This window comes from Drosophila santomea, unplaced genomic scaffold (assembly GCF_016746245.2).
Source record: "Drosophila santomea strain STO CAGO 1482 unplaced genomic scaffold, Prin_Dsan_1.1 Segkk5_quiver_pilon_scaf, whole genome shotgun sequence".
NCBI classification, from domain to species: domain Eukaryota; kingdom Metazoa; phylum Arthropoda; class Insecta; order Diptera; family Drosophilidae; genus Drosophila; species Drosophila santomea.
Window position 1 is genome coordinate 266,590 of NW_025318991.1, and position 12,891 is coordinate 279,480.

Consider the following 12,891-nt stretch of genomic DNA (forward strand, 5'->3'; position numbering starts at 1 on the left):
CTGGAGGTATTGAAATTCTCGTCATTCCTACATTATGGTTATTCTCAAGCAAAGTTTTTTGTCGTCCAGGATTTAGTTCTTCGGCTTCTGTATTCTGATCAGAATTACGCGCCTCTGAATTTTCACCCTCATGCTGGATGGCTAGTTGTCCCTCTACAAAGGCTACATCAGATTGAGATGCTATGAATGGAACAGTATCGGATGTGAAGTCAGAGATCCACTGCTCGTTAACTAACACATTGTACTTTCTATAAAGCTCAGTATTCCAGTATTAACTAAATACATAATAGCGTCAGCAATTTCAGCAGGCCGTATGGTTTCTGCAATAAAATCATGTCATGGTCGAACCCCAGCTTCAAAGTGTTTTTTTTCTGCGCTCCGAATTTATTTTTGTTTTGCTAAATCCAGCGGTGGAATTTAACAAATTCTTTAATAATTCAATTTCGTAATCCGTACTAGTTAAAGTGCCGTTCGCTTCGCGAGTGAATCTTTTGTGATATGTGCATTATTTTAATAAATTAATTCAATCTGTTCTCTTTCTGTCTTTGCGTTTTGTTTACTCTCTTTTTCGTGCGTTGTCCGTAGTGCTGTTTTGTGTTGTTTTTGTAATTAACTGCACGGTGCACCCGCTCTCTCGCTCTCCCACACAAAATCCTAAAGTGCAGACTGCGCTCTTGCGGTACATTTTCTGATTTTGTCTTTTGGTACAGTGTTCAAAACCCAATTAAACATGGAAACCAATGTTGTCTGCTTCCATAAGAAATGCCGTCAGGTAATAAAGGCTGAGCAGTCAAAAATGACCTTTTGGCTACGTGATAGAATGGTGCACACTAAGTGCGCTGGTTTTAAAGGCCGAACAAGTGATGACCTAGCTAAAGGCCCTAATCTAAAATACTGTTGTGATACTTGCCTAGGAGTTGCGAATGAAATGCAACTCTTTATGCGCCAAACTAAAGGTGGCTTGAAAGGACTGATCAGCAGTTTTGGCTTGGCTAGAGATAGTTTTCGTCGAGCTGATGATCTTCTTTCTGCGCTTGATTCGCAATTTAATAGCCTTAAACTATTAGAAGAATCTCCAAAGCGCAAGAAAGCCGCTGGTGGTAGGCTGCCTAAGGGGAATGCCCCGCAACCTTCGGCAGGTGATCAACAGGACTCCAGTTGACTCCAGCTGATCAGTTGACGATCGCAGCAAACCCTCAAATGTTGCTTAGATCGGCAGCTAAAAAAGATTCGGCGCAATCCGATCAATCGGTTGTGGAGGGAGTCCAGCCTGGGACTGCTACAGATTCCGTTTTGTCCACACTAGGTTCTCAATTGGTGATTCCACCCGTCCCGAATTGTTTACCACCACAAAGGAATATTGAGTCCGGACTACCGGCACAAGTTGGCACTTCAGAAATACAACCTGCAGTGCCAAAACCCCTCTCGTTGGTTCCACTAAAGAAACAAATTTTTGTTTCTCGTCTTTCCCCTGATCAAACATCATCTGATGTACTTTCTTATATATAAGACAAAACAAAAGCCGACAACATAAAAGTGGAAAAATTTAACTTTTCTTATGCTAGGGACATCTCATCTTTCAAGATAACTGTCCCAAATGAGCTATTCTCAACCATATGTTCTGGCGATTTTTGGCCGGAAAGTATGATTGTAAAAGAGTTTGAAGCTAAGATTAAAAATAGAAAAAAAGGGACCGTGGGAATTAAACTTCCCACAAGTGGCCAGATCACTGCCCCATCCTCCTCTACTACTTCTACTTCTTTATCTTCAAAAAACTAAAATCTAGTCTCACTATCTGTTATCAAAATCTAAGAGGCTTGTGTAGTAAGCTAACTAATTTGTATTCTAATAGCCTTTTCTTTGCATCCCATATTATTGTGTTTACAGAGACTTGGTTAAAACCGGAGATACTTAACTCCGAAATTTTCCCAGGTATATACACAGTATACAGGCATGATCGTCCCTCCAGGCGAGGAGGGGGAATCCTAATTGCTGTTAGGGGTACCCTCACGTCAGAGGAGGTACTTTTTGATGAGTTCCGTAACTTAGAATTCTTATGCGTAAAGCTGTCATTTTCTGATAGCTTTGTTTATATTACGTGCTCGTACATTCCGCCGTCTTCTGAATTTCCTGAATATATTAACCATTTGTCCGCTATCCAATCCGTTACAAACAGACTGTCCGATAGGGACCAACTAGTTGTCCTAGGTGACTTTAATATACCAGGCACTAAGTGGTCCACAGAAGAACAGTCGAATATTCTCCTGCCTATAGCACAGCATGACTTTATTGACGGCTTGCTAGACATATCGTTGTCACAAGTTAATTATATTCGAAATTCTCTTGATCGTTTATTGGATCTATGTTTTGTTACAAGTCCTGAAAGTGTGTTTCTGACTAGAGTAGCACCTCTTAGTCAACCAGAACATCCATACCATCCAACTTTCGAGGTGACAATCGACACAGGTACCGTAATAAAAGGGAGGCCAGATAAGTCAACCAAACGAATTCATTGTTTTCGTAAGGCAAACTTTCGGAGGCTAAATCATTTTATATCTGGCTTTAATTGGTCCGATCTATATTCTTGCATCATAATGGCCGATGCCATAGATATTTTTTATACTGCAATTAAATCATTTTTCAACTCTTTTTTTTTTTTTTCAACTCTACCTCTAACAAACCTCCTTGGTTTAATAAAGTGTTGACACATCTAAGAAATCTTAAGTCCAGACTTTATATAAAATTTAAAAATACCGGTTCTCAATCTATATTTTCTTAATATGTGAGTGCTCGGTTAAATTTTACCGTGCTTAATGCTCAGTGTTATAAGAATTATTTAAACCGTTGTAAGTTCCACTTAGCACAGGATCCTAAACAGTTTTATAATTTCGTTAACACTAAGCGCAAAAGAACTAGTTACCCTTCCTCGCTATTTTTTGAAAATACTTCGGTAACATCGGATCAGGCAATAGCCGATCTATTTGCCAAGTTTTTTCAAACCACATATTCTACGTTACCTCATTCCGAACGACCTTACTCTTACGCGGTATCAAAGTCAAATTTAATATTCTGTCCCACTTTAAACGAAAGCTCACTGCTTTATGATCTTCAGCGAGTTAAGCCTGTCTATTCGCCAGGTCCCGACGGAATTCCTGGCTGTGTGCTTAGATTCTGTGCGGAAGCCTTGTGCAAACCTCTACTAAAACTGTTTAAATTATCTTTGGAATCTACTCAGTTCCCCCAAATATGGAAGGAGTCCTTTGTGATCCCTCTCCATAAAAAAGGTAGCAAATCGGATGCAAGCAATTACAAAGGAATCTCCAAATTGTCTGCTATCCCTAAGCTTTTTGAAAACGTTATCACTCCTCATTTGCAGCACCTTTGTAGGTCAATTATTTCACCATGTCAGCATGGGTTCATGAAACGCAGATCAACAACTACTAACCTTCTGGAGCTAACCTCCTTCGTAGTACAGGGTTTCAAAAATAATCTTCAAACAGATGTCATTTATACGGATTTCAGTAAAGCATTCGACTCTGTTAATCATTCACTTTTAATAAAAAAACTTGATTTATTAGGTTTCCCTGTTGATCTCCTAAATTGGATTCTAAGTTATCTAAATTGCAGGACGCAACGGGTCCTCTTTAAAAATTCTCTTTCTTGTATTCTCTGAGTCACATCCGGCGTCCCACAAGGGAGCCACCTGGGTCCGCTCCTTTTTACCTTATTTATTAACGACCTTCCCTTAATAATAAATCATTCGCGTGTACTAATGTACGCTGATGATGTAAAATTATGCCTGCAATATAAGGACATTTCTCGCCATTTGGACTTACAATCCGATCTAGATTGCTTTCAAACCTGGTGCCGTGATAACGTATTAAACTTAAATGGCTCTAAGTGTAAAGTTATGACCTTTTGTCGTGCCAACTCAATGCACGCAACTTACACTTTAAGTGGGTTTCTCTTTGGACAGAATAACACATGTTGATGATCTTGGTGTTCTTCTGGACCCTAAACTTAAATTTTCAGACCATATTTCGTCTATTGTCAATAAGGCCAGGGGTGTGCTTGGTTTTATAAAACGGTGGTCAAAGGAATTTGATGATCCTTACATGACCAAAACCTTATTTATTTCTCTAGTCCGTCCGATCCTCCAGTATGGATCACCTGTTTGGAGTCCGCAATATGAAGTTTACTCGGACCGCATCCAATTGGTTCAAAAGAACTTCTTACTTTTTGCCTTACGGCGCCTTAATTGGGATGCAAACCTTAGATTACCTCCTTATTCAAGTAGATTAATGTTAATTAACTTACCCTCCTTAGCTAACCGTAGAACGATGCTTGAAACAGTATTTATTTTTAACCTTATTCGTGGTGAAGTGGATAGTCCCGACTTGGTTAGTCGGCTAAACTTCACTGTTCCAAGCAGATTTAATAGAAATTACGTACCTCTAATTTTAAATCATTGTAGATCTAACTTCCCGCGATTCGAGCCGTACGATACACGGCAGCGCCCCTCGGTCGGTTGGGCGGGAGGTGTGGCCGTGGGACTCATAAAACAACACAACTCAGTAAATGCCATTACCAAAAATACCGCTCAGCTTGATGGGGTAAATAGTATTTACCTTGACCCGTTGTCTTTACAGATTCCATTAGTCCCATCTTAAAGTATTATTTCATGAATTCGTTGGGCTTCTTTGAAACTTCTTTTCCATTTGCATGAGCCTTGCCATTGCCTGTTTGCGAGAGTCCCCCAGCTTTGCCTCTTGGCGGAATGGAATTGACACCACAAATCTGCCTTCCTCGTTGATGACAATTGTTTCTTGGAATTTTCTTTCGCATTCTGCATTGTCTGTAATCGTCTCATCGGCTTCATCTTCTAATTCCCAAAATCGATCCAGGTCCTTTAGATTTATTGTTGTAGTGGCACTTATAATTTTGTGCTTTGCTGCTCGAGTTATATTTCCGGACACAATCCATCCAAATTTGGTTTTTTGTCCCAAGATTCCATTCACGGTTTTTATTTTCTCCATCATAATCAGGGGAAATAGATCCACACCTATCACCATGTCAATTCTGCTTGGCTCGTTGAATCGTGGATCTGCTAGCCTGTAGCCCGTCCACTCTTTGTTGATATCAATATCAAACTTTTTGCTGGGAAGGGCTCTTTGGAGTGTTGGTAAAACCAATGCCTCCGTTGATGTTTTGAAGCTGCTTGGAATTTTTGGTTTGATCGTCAGGTGGACACTAATTTTTGATAATTGAATAGTCTGGGAGATACCTTCGACCTCTATAGTACTCCTTACTCTGGAAATCCTTAATATTCCTCTGAAATCAGCGTCTTCTGGGATCCACCGTCAATAAGCGCCCTCAACTCGTTGTAACCTCCAGATTTGTTTTTCACTAAAACAACAGCTGTATCCAATAGTGTGTCTTGGCCTTGCTTGAGGCTATTGCTGTTGATACTGCGTTTTGTGTCTTCATGAAGAAGGCCTGGAAGCTTAACTACGAAGCTACGAGTAGTTTTTGACGCATCCGCAATGACGACAAATGGACTAAGCCTAAATGACGTTATTATAGCTGGTCCTAGGATTCAAAAGGATATATTCGATATTCTAGTTAAATGGCGCAAGTGGAAATATGTTATGGTAGCTGACATTGAAAAAATGTATCGCCAAATAAAGGTTGCTGAGAAAGACCAAGAATACCAATATATCCTATGGAGAGATGATCCAAAATTGCCGATCAGTGAGTTTGTTAACAACCGTAACTTATGGCACCTCGGCAGCACCTTTCTTAGCAGTCCGATGTCTACGAGAGTTGGCAGTTCGCTTCTGCCAAGAGGATAGCGTCTAAGCAGAAACAATTAGAGACGACTTTTATATGGATGACCTCATAACTGGTGGAGACACAGTCAACGAGTGCTATGAACTTCCAAGGAAATTGAGACAAGTGATGGAGAAGGCCGGCATGCATCTGCGAAAATGGGTTGCAAGTGACGAACGTATTTTAGCCGACATTCAGGACGACGGTGCTACGGAGAAAAATCTGCATTGAGGAGAATGAATCGATCAAAACCTTAGAACTTCAATGGGATCCGAAGAAGGATACATTTACGTTTTCGGCAGAAAACCCAATGCTAACACGCATAACAAAGCGGTTAGTGTTATCACAGTTGTTCAGAATTTTCGACCCACTAGGATGGTTGGCACCTGTAACGATTCAAGGCAAATGTTTCATTCAGGAACTGTGGAAGTTACCGATGACTTGGGACGTTGAATTGGAATCCAATTTAGCTAACTGGTGGATGGAATATGCTAAAGGTCTATCATATTTAGAAGAAAGTAGCATTTTACGCTGGACTGGATGCTTCAAAGGTATTATGGAGCTACATGGATTCTGCGATGCATCAATGAAAGCGTATGCAGTGGCTGTGTATACAAAAGTAGGCGACAGAGTTACTTTGCTAGCAGCAAAAAGCAAAGTAAATCCTATAAAAAACAGGAAAACAATTCCAAAGTTGAAATTATGTGCTGCGCTTTTATTAGCAAAGTTATTAGCGAAAGTGCGGGCAACAAGATTACAATGCATGCATGGAGGGATTCGCAGATTACTATTGCTTGGATACAGAACAAGCTCAGCAAGTTCGTTAGAACTAGTGTGGAAGATATCAATAAACTAATTCCCAGTGTCAAATGGAATTACGTTAAATCGGAAGAAAATCCAGCGGACGTGGTTTCAAGAGGGATATCACCGCAAGCTCTTAAAATCAGTGAAATTTGGTGGAGAGGACCGAATTGGCTATCTATATATGCACAACACTGGCCCACTCAAAAGAAATCGGAAATTGTGGTATCCACATTGATAAAATCCGAATATCTGCAAAACCCTCTTTTATCGAAGTATTCATCGATCGACAAACTTCTTAGAGTAATGGCGTATGTATTACGCTTCATAACAAAGCTGAGAGGAAAATCGCAACAACCTTCACATCTTACGGTGAAGGAATTAAAGCTAGCGAAGATCGCCGTGGTAAAGATACAACAACAGCTGGATTTTGGACACGAAGTCAGACTACTCAAAAACAAAAGACCATTAGAACCAAAGAGTAAGTTACAGGCGCTAAATCCGTTTTTGGATAGTGATGGCGTGCTCCGAGTTGGTGGACGACTACAAAACGCAATGATACCGTATAATGTAAAACATCCAATTATACTGGATAAGTCACATTTGACTTGGTTAATTGCAAAGGATGCTCATAAAGAAACTATGCATGGCGGAATTAACATTATGAGAACTTATATTCAGAGGGAGTTCTGGATATTTGGCATACAAAATTCCTTAAAGAAATATTTAAGAGAATGTATGTATACGATACAAGCAAGAGATGTCCAGTCAACTGATGGGAAATTTACCAGTTTATCGCGTTACGGCTGATGACTCGTTTCAAAATACTGGAATCGACTACGCCGGGCCGTTCCAGATTCGCTGCTCAAAGGAAAGAGGTCAAAAAACGTATAAAGGATACATTTGTGTATTTTTTTGTATGGCAACAAAAGCGATACATCTGGAAGCTGTTAGCGACCTTTCGGCAGACAAATTCCTGGAGGCTCTTCGACGGTTCTTTGCAAGACGAGGCCAGAGTGAGAACCGATACTCAGATAATGGAACAAACTTCGTGAGAGCTTCAAGAGTATTGGACAAAGAATTTGTAGCTGCCATTAAAAACAATAATGAGTTAGCACCTACACTAGAAAAAGAAGGCATCAAGTGGCACTTTATTCCCCCGGGAAGCCCCCACATGGGAGGTTTATGGGAAGCCGTTGTAAAATCAGTTAAGCATCACCTTAAACGAGTTATTCGTGAAAACAGCTTTACAAATGAAGAATTTGCATCGCTGCTATGTTGAATCGAAGCAGTCCTAAACTCGCGCCCATTAGTCACTGTAAGGAGCGAAAACGATGGTGAGGACATATTAACGCCGGCTCATTTTCTGGTGGGAAGACCTCTAATTGGAGCTCCTGAACATTTTGACGAAAGTAAGACAATCAGCTCTTTGGATAGAATGAAGCTTATTCAACGCATCAGAGGTGAATGCATAAATGAGAGACGACTACAGGCCGTACATTTTCCCTTCGAAGAATGTTTAAATATGTTTTTAGACATGATAAGTAGACAAACTATAAATATGTTCTATTTATGGGCTGCAATAAACATGTCACGGGACAGCGTAGGTGGCAACTACATTTAAGTACGATTGCAGTGGTCTATTGCCGAAGTGTCAAGAGATATGACCTCGCGGAGGTGATTAGCGCGATCATAGGCCTCAAACATAGATTTAAGAATAAATCTCAGCTGCATTGACCAAGCGCTGCATTATAAATTTAGATGATAAGAACCTATTAATTTATAGTGTGAACAATCACTAAAAGCTTTTTCATTTTGTGCATATTGAGGGAGGTTCCCACGTGCGTTAGCAAGTCGTATCCCATGATCCAAAATGTCTTTAGGGAGTTTACATTAATGGTGTTTGAACAGTGAATCGATTTTACGCAAAATAATGAGGCTAATGTCGTTATATTTTCAAGCTCCTAAGGGGCTTTTATTCGTCCCAGCCAACTGCTGCTTGATGAACGATAGCTTGGAGCGTTGTCTCAAGAATTGAGAAGTCCATCCAAACCGCTGTCGCGATGAGAGCGTCTGCGGCCGCTCCTCTATACTCTTGGCGTTTCTGCGGCCTTTCTAAAAAATTCTGTATATTAAAATGTTGTGCCTATGAATTAATAGGCTGTGTTATGTTCTGATCTCAGACCATTGCACTAGAGTAAGTTGCCGCAAATTATTTTCGTTCAGCCTCCTTAGCTAAAGCTAATGCCGACGGCAGGTCTTTTGACTGTACGGAATACACAAAAGCTCCCAGGGTATTTTTTAGCCGAGTCGATATTGCTCGATTATAGCGTTCTCTCTTTTTTTATCTCATATTGTATTAAACACATTTTTGTTTTTTCTTCTTATTTTAAACCTTTTGTTTACTCATAACATTAAAAAAAAAGGAACGAAAATTCAGAATTTGGCTTTTAAAGAGAAATTTGCTTAAAGTACCCTCGCTTTTTGTGTCATCTACTTTTACACCTTCGACTTCACATTTTTTTTGACCGTGTGAATGAAAAGAAATTAATAAATAAAATTATAAAAAATAATTCTTTTATATTCAGTTCGTAATGAGCCAGACTACGGAAAAAAATGAATGGAGGAATAAAAAAAGCTTCCAAGGTAAAAGTAATTATTCGAGGTGCCAAAAAATAAAATAAAAATAAAAGCACCTTAATGAGAGAACGACTTCGATTTGCTCGAGAACACAACGTGAAACATGAAGTGGAAGACTGTGGTCTTCTCTGACAAAAAAAGTTTAACCTTGATGGACCGGATGGTTATAATTACTAATTTCACGAAATGAGAACGTAAGATTGTTTCTTAAGTCGACATCACTGTTGTGTAGGGGTGGGGAGCCATACTTTTTTTTGGAACATCTGAGCTCCAGCATGTCACTTTGAAGATGAAAGCAAATGCGAAGAAGACTGTAATCCATAACACTCGGGCTGTAAACAGTAGTTTGAGAATCAAAATGTCAAATTGCTCGAGTGTCCGCCATACTCAACATTATCGAAATCATCTGAGGATTTCTGTCAAGGAAAGTATACGAAGGAGGAAGACGATTTAGTGACCCTTGGACGCTTGTTGAAACAATAAAAAGCGTGGTCAATAATTTTTTATTTATTTTTCTTATAATTTATAATTTTATTAAAAAAAGAATTTAAAAAAAATAAAGTGTCTTCTCTAACAACGATTTTGAATGTCAATCAATCAATGTAAATTTCCGTTTGTCTAAAAACAATCCTTTATCGTTCCGCTCTTTAAAAAGGGAACAGATTTGATATCGCGAACTATTTAGGAGTCGCTAGAAGTCAGAGATATACCGAATTTATTTGAAAAATTGATCACTAGACAAATACAATTGCTTATTTCGCATGGTTTAATCAGTTGCCGATCTATTACTATCAATTTACTATTGTTCACCATAAACAGAATTTGTATGGATTTTTTTTAAGTTTTCGACTCTATAACCATAGAGAACTTATTAAAGAGCTTTTCCTCTTGGGATTCCCGCCCAAAATTTGTAATGTGGTTACACTCTTTTCTGAGAGATGGCTCTCCAAATGTGAAATATAATAAAGATATTTCATAAACAAATACAGTAAATTGGCAGTGTGGCATTTGGGACCTCTAATTTTTGCCTTGATGTTATTAATTCTGATTCAGTTTTTATTTTTTGTGTCTGTCAATATTATCAGTGCCCTACATCATTTTTTTTATCGTAATGTTCTTATTATCTATGGTTATCTATTGATAGCAAGGTACTTCAACGCATTTTTATTTGAAAGTTTGTTTTAATGATCACCTATGTAGCTGCTATTTCAAACACAGCTAGAAGCCCCCATGCCTTGTTCAAAAGAGTTTGACAAAGCTTGGCATGTTCGTTCATCGTACGTTCCTATAATATTCGTCTAGACTAACCCTACCAAAAGTAGTTCTTGTTATTTTCTAATTTTCTAACTTTCTGTGTACCCACCATTTGATCGTTAAAAAGTTTCCCAAATGATTTTATTTATAGGTAAAAATAGAAAAAGTGCCTTTCCGCAAAAAAACTATGATCTAAATGATATATACAGCGGTAATATAATTAAAAAGGCGCGGTCGATTGCTATCAAAGGGTACAGTTCGAATAAACTTACATATAAAGAAACAAGAGAGAACGCTATAGTCGAGTTCCCCGACTATCTGATACCCGTTACTCAGCTAGTGGAAGGGAGAAGGAGAGTCTTAAACACAGTTTTTGGCGGTTTGTAGGCGTTATAGTGGGCGTGGCAGAAAGTTTTTTGGCAAAATATCAAAACATTTTTCAAAAGTGTGGGCGTAGCAGCTTTGAGCGGTTTGTGGGCGTTAGAGTGGGCGTGGCAACATTAATCGACAAGCTTGCGCTGCGTCTATGTCTCTGGAGTCTGTATGCTTAATCTCAACTTTCTAGCTTTTGAAGTTCCTGAGATCACAGCGTTCATACGGACGGACAGACAGACGGACATGTTCATATCGACTCGGCTATTGGTCCTGATCAAAAATATATATACTTTATATGGTCGGAAACGCTTCCTTCTGCCTGTTACATAATTACAACGAATCTAGTATACCCTTTTACTCTACGAGTAACGGGTATAAAAATGTGTTTCAGACTTTTACAACCAATATTTTAAAATCATAATATATATGTATATTTAATTTTTTTTTTTTGAACAACATTATGGCAGAGTTATAGTAGGATATATATATACAGATTCCACTGTATTATTATGCTTGTCGCGTAATACAGATTACCTGATGATAGAATTTTTCAATTTCGGATGCCGCCGTCGCTCTGACGTTGCTATCGAAATGACGTTGGTTGTTATTTCGGCTCGACTCTGTTGCACGTAATTTCAAGATTGAAGAAAATTTAAGCAAAATCAAAAAGAAGAGGACATTGAAAAGGCACGCCTAAGGAACGCTCTTAGCCAACAATAAACACTCCACCAATCGAGAAGCCAGCCATCCTGTCATTTTACAGTTCAGAAGTGGGATAACTTGAGTTGGTAATGTGTAAGAGACAGTAACAGTGTGACAGACACGAAAAAGTAGGGGCAGCTGATGGATTCAGGAATCTTGGTGAACCTGGACGTATACATGCAAAAAGCTTGTGTGTATGTGTAGGGTCTGGTGAAATTCACAGGAGTTGATATCACACGAGAATTGTGGTGAAATAGCTATCACCCTTGCAGACGGGCATATAGCGGTTCTCGTGGGTGCAAAATTGTGCGTGCAAACGATTGTGGTTGTGCGTACATTAGAACGAAAACAGTCAAAATGTTCGAAGAGGAGCGATCCTTTTCGGAAAAGATGGTCATGATAGCGTAGCTCAAGCAGTCCAGTTGCGGTACCCGCAGAGGAAACCAGAGAAATCATTCCCAGCACAGGCGGCTGCGATTTCACAACTACTACAGCAGAAGACGACGCTGACAAACATGATGGCACAGTTTGCCAATAGTATGCCAACAGCTAATCATCAGCAGCAGCAACGGGAAGATGAAATTGATATAGATGGTTTTATCAACCATAACCCTGGAGATCAAGCGGCGATCAGCCATGGTAGACAAGCGTCGGTTAAGGAAATTGCAAATAGACTATGAGATGACAATTCGATCTCAATTCGAATCAGTTCATCGATCGTGTTAACAAATTAGTATACTTCTTGCTATATATACAAAGCTAAAAAGTCCCGCCAAAATGTGCCTCGATTCCTCGCAGATTTTACAGACAACATGAAACAGTTTTGCATCAGCAATCCGAGAGAAATTCGGATCGGAGCCGGACGATTCAGAAATTCATTTTATCATAGCAAATGCAACCAGACGATCGAAGGAAACCGTAAAGGAGTATTGTTTCCGTACGTCAGCACTTGGTTTGCGATTTAAGCTTAGTGAAGCGGCAGTCATCCGTTATGTTAGAGCGGGTCTACAGCACAGAGAGCTGCAAAACAGTATTTCAGCCATTTAATTTTTTTCGATGAATGAGTTTTGCGCCGCTACCAAGGCATATTTTATAAATAGAGGGATACCCAATACAAATAAGAAACAGTTTTTACCAGTGTTTGAAAAGCTGCAGTCGAATTAGCAGAAGTCGCAATATTTTTGCTATTCGCTGCTTCTGCTGCGAGCGATATCAGAAGTGAACAATTGCTTCTGCTTCTGATAATTTAGAAGTCGTCAGCAGTCGCAGCAGCATAAGTCGGCGCCTTTG

The 12,891-nt window shown here is 39.4% G+C and overlaps 1 protein-coding gene across 2 annotated transcripts in view; it reads left to right on the top strand.

The window, feature by feature from the left end:
• Positions 1-12,891, top strand: part of LOC120457591 (DEAD-box helicase Dbp80) — a 195,776-nt gene that overhangs the window by 153,299 nt on the left and 29,586 nt on the right. The window lies entirely within an intron of this gene.